Source organism: Telopea speciosissima, chromosome 1 (assembly GCF_018873765.1).
Source record: "Telopea speciosissima isolate NSW1024214 ecotype Mountain lineage chromosome 1, Tspe_v1, whole genome shotgun sequence".
Classification (NCBI taxonomy): domain Eukaryota; kingdom Viridiplantae; phylum Streptophyta; class Magnoliopsida; order Proteales; family Proteaceae; genus Telopea; species Telopea speciosissima.
In genome coordinates this window covers 8,424,139-8,428,938 of record NC_057916.1, presented here as the reverse complement: position 1 = coordinate 8,428,938, position 4,800 = coordinate 8,424,139, and the positions used below count along the sequence as shown (strand labels likewise).

At 37.3% G+C, this 4,800-nt stretch overlaps 1 pseudogene; it reads left to right on the top strand.

Annotated features, from left to right (window-relative positions):
* The first annotated feature begins 1,122 nt into the window (after positions 1-1,122).
* On the top strand, positions 1,123-3,040 carry LOC122654847 (annotated as a pseudogene).
* The last annotated feature ends 1,760 nt before the right edge of the window (positions 3,041-4,800 follow it).

Sequence of the window (4,800 nt, the reverse complement as noted above, 5' to 3'; positions counted from 1 at the left end):
AAATTCTGGAATCTCTGTATTTCTTCCTTATCTGAATCTTATAATATTTGTTTATTTTTACTCAAATTTTGGTTCTCTGCATTGCTTACACACAGGAAATGAGCAGTTGATTCTAGCTGCTGTCATTCGACATCTGGATCACAAAAATGTTGCACATGATCTGCAAATTAAATCTGATATTGTTCAGATTGCTAACGGTTTGGCTCGACAACTCAGAACACGAGCCGTAGTCTCTTAAATTGGGATTATTAGTGATCTAAGCAGGCATTTGTGGAAGTCTCTTCAGGCAACAGTTGAATTGGTAGGACAGCAAGAGTCAAACTTGAACATTTTCACTCCAGAACTTCATTGAAGACTGCTTATTGGAAATTGCTAAAGGAGTAAGTGCTATGCATATTCGCCGCAACCTGTTCTCCCCTCCGAATTGTAAACTCTGTTTAGATTCGCTTCCCTCTATACTCGCTGCAACCTGCTCTCCCCTCCAAATTGCAGAAGACCAAACCCTTTTTCTGCTTCCATCATCAATGTCACTTCAACTCCTCCTTCGAAGCTGAGGAGGTGGTTTTTCTCATCCACCAACGAAAGCCCTCCTCCTGTTTCCGAGACCAGGTTAACCCAACTACAGAAGTAGAAAGAAGTTCCACTCAATTTTGAAAACGTCAGAACCGAAGGTAGAAGAAATTGATTCAGAAAAGCAGGCCTGTCCTGCGCATCTTCTTCTACCCCCAATCCCTCCCTTACTATAGCAGCCATCATAGTGCTTTCTTCTATGTTTAACTGCTTGCAATTTAATAATCTCTGTTCTTTCCTATGGCGCAGAGTTCAAAGTTCTTGTTTCAGTCCCGAGGGAAATTACTTTGTCACTACTTCTTGGGACAACCGGGTTTTTTGATCGCTGCGTCAATTGAATTTCTTCCTTCTTCCTCTTTTCTCTTCGTTGCTTACTCGTTGAGGGTTTTTTCTGATGTTTTTTTGTTGAATTTTTAACAGGCACAAGACCAACCCTAAAGGTCCGGCTCCACCTGGTGCACTTCACCTAATTCAACCAATCAAAGCTCAAACCTGCAGCCCTGCACTGCAAAAAAACTTCCAGGACTTAACTATGATATCTGGTTTTGTTTCATGATCTTCATCCTTGTTTACTGCACCGCCATCTCTGGTGGATAATCCATTTTCTTGCCTCTTTCTCTGTTTTCTGTTGTTTACAATTTGATTATAAATAGTTGTGTGTGTTTGTGTTTACAGGATGGCATATTAACCCAGCAGTGACGTTTGGGCTTTTCTTAGTCCGTAAAGTGTCACTAATCATGCTGTGATGTACATTGTGGCAGAGTGCTTGGGTGCAATGTGTGGTGTAGGGCTAGTAGAGGCCTTCCAAAAGTCTTACTATGTGCAGTATGGGGGTGGGACGAAGGAGATCGCCGATGGCTACAGAAAAGGTGTGGGTTTGGCAGCTCAAATTATTGGCACCTTCGTCCTTGTCTACATTGTTTTCTCTGCTACTGATCTCTAGAGAAGTGCCAGAGACTCCCATGTCCCTGTAAGTTCACCCGTTTTACTTGGAAACTAGAGTATTATTAGAAGCGATATAGAAATCATTCTCAATTCTCTTGTTAACCCACATGGAAAACGTTCTAAATGAGAACTTTTGCTTTGGATTTATAGGTATTGGCACCACTTCCAATTGGGTTTGCAGTTTTGTTCCCCCCCTTTGGTGGGTGGGACAACCAGGTTTTTTGATCGCCTCCACAATTGAATTTCTTCCTTCTTCCTCTTTTCTCTTCTTTATTTTTTAGTCATTCCCTTGCAGTGCACATTCTAATTTGCGCTATTTTGAAGTGAAGATCGTAATCTAATCTTTACGCATTTCGTTATATGTGTGAAACTTGATAGGTTTTTAGAACCAATTCGAGATTAAAATCCTTAGTTGACCTGGTAAGATGTATGTAAAATTGTGCTTGGTTATTATGCAGCTTACGTAGTCGTACGAAACTACAGTTGGCATGTATCTCTGTTGTCACCTCCTCTATATAAACATTTCCATTGATTGTTTTTGGTTTGCTCCCTTTCAAATCAACTCTATTTTCTCTTCTCCCTCTCTTTCTTTGTTCATCAGATGCACTATAGGAAGGATCAGATTTTTGAAATATCCGTTTTGAAGGTGTAGAAAGGGCTGAAAAAAGATGAGAGTTCTTTATAGCCATTACTCTTTTCCAAGGCAAATGTGACCAAGATAAGCCTGGAGCTGTGTCCGTATAACAATGATTAACTTCTATTTAGCTAGAATAATGAAGAAGCTTAATTCTATTCATGTGGTAAGCTAGGGTGATTCTAACAATGTTTTTAGGCTGGACGCCATGGGTAAGAGATTCCTTGACAATATGTGACATTTTAGAGAAACTAGGGGGTTAGACTCGCTAGGCATGATTTTATTATTATTGTTATGATCCGAGTTTTCATCGTTATTCCTATCAGAAAACTGATGTTATCAGCCTGTTTTCTCTTCTTTAATAAATACTTTAAAGCAACAGCCGATCACTGGTTTACTCAGTATTCTTTTTCTTATTAAAAGAATTACATGCCATATGTTTGCCTATTATATTAGGTCTGAATAGCAGCTCTATGTGAAATTTTATTTTGCAATTCTCTCTATAAGCTTTGAAGCATGATGGAAATGTTCAATTCTTTCTTTCTAATATTAATTCTGTGTTATAGTTCTTTTTATGTATGTCTCATTTGAGGGCAAGTTAAGTGCAAATTGTTCTATATTTTCTCAATTGACAGGTTGAAACAGCTGCGTCTGAAAGTGAGCAGTTATTGCTTGTGAAAATTTCAGAGCTTGAAGCCAGGTATATCATATAGTAAATCAAGTAACTGGGTTGAACCTTCTGTAGGACTTCATGTTTGCTTGGCCAAATGGACCAAGAATCTGAATTAATACATGATATAAAAGTGATTCTGACATCCTTTTACAAAAGAAAAAGGAATCTCTGTTTCCTCTTATATTTTTACTTTCCTTTTCATTTGATGTAGAATGTAATCCAACTGAGGAGGTAGCTGAGGCAAGGTTGAAATATCTGCAGGTAAGTGGCTGAGGAAGGTTCCTTCTGAGCTCTTCTGAATTGAAAGGTACCACATGATTTTGTGATAGAAACACTTACTTTCCCAGTTAAGAGAGAGAGAGAGAGAGAGTACATATACAGATGTGTTTTCCTATCTAGTTTGTAGGGTTGTCATGTATCCTTGTTTGAGATAAACTCATCTATCTTCTTGTTACATGGTGTTTATAAAAATAGATTAGTCCTACTTATCTTTTTAACATCCAGGATAATGATGTCTTGCTGTGTAATTTTGTAGAAGGATGCTCCAAATGAACGGAAAATTGTTAAATTATGTGAATATGTTGAACACCCTCTGAATTCCAAAGTTATTCCCTTCTTTCAACATAATTTAACCTACTTGGAGGTTATTTTGGTCTCCTTTTCTTTGCTATAGACTGCCAAGTATCTTTAACAAAGGTGCTCAAAAGAATTGAGGTTTGAACATATCAAATATATCAGTATTATCACAGAGGCATACCATAAACTGCTGTGCATATGCAAGGAGCAGATGTAAGTGTAATGGTGTTCTTTTCTCCTCTTATCTTTCTTGATTTTTTACTTTAATTTAGTTGTGGAATAATTTTTTTTAATTAAATAAAGAAAAAGAAAATAAGTTTATTTAGGACTTAATGTTCTTATGAAACTAGTCTCATTTCCTATTTTCTTAGAACTTTCAACTACTGTTAGTTCCGTTTCTGACTCAAGAAGTGAATTCAGTCTCATTTGCTTCGTCCCAGATTTTGTTTCTTGCTGTGTAATTTTTTCGAAGGGTGCTCCATATGAACGGAAAATTGTTAAAAGACAAAATTACTTGGACACCCCCTAGACTATTGCCTGTTTTCTTACTATCCCCAACTTTTCAAACAATTACTTGACACCCCCTGAAATCTGACGGTGTTAGTTTGCTGTTAGTGGTTGAATGAAAAAGTCCATTTTACCCTTATCACATATTCAATAGAAAACAGTAAAATTGACAGATTTACCCCACCACCCTACTCCCTAAACGGAAAATTGTTAAGTGAGAAAATTACTTGGACACCCCCTAGACTATTTCTTGTTTTCTTACTATCCCCAAATTTTTGAACAATTACTTGACATCCCCTGAAATCTGACGGTGTTAGTTTTCTGTTAGTGGTTGAATGATGAAGTCCATTTTACCCTTATCACATATTCAATAGAAAACAGTGAAATTTACAAATTTACCCCACCGCCCCTACCCCGTATTGCATTGCATCTGCAATTCTGCAACATGACTGTTCAAACAATTACTTGACACCCTAATTGATTTCAGAAAAAAAATCCTCTTTTCTTAAGCAAATTTCAAATAAAAATAACCCAAGACCGTTAATCGATTTTTTTTTTCTTCTTTGTTAAATCCTTATACTGTGGTTAGGTCTTAATTTTGCCTTTTTCCTCTTCACATTCATCACGAATTTTGTGTTCCTTGAATTTCAAAGTCATAGATAAACCATTATTTGGTGTCTTATTCCTCTAATTTCTGCTGCACATGATTGGCATAATTGATGAAAGATATTAACCAGAGCGTTGGTTTAAAGCCTAGGTTTCTTCGTTCCTTGACTTTGAGGAGTGAACATGTGTCATGTGCAGTTCAGAAATGTTGATATAAGATGGGTAGAACATTTTGCGTGGGAGGAGACCTTTGGGTCCAATTTTTAGGGGTAGCACGCCTTATCCATCC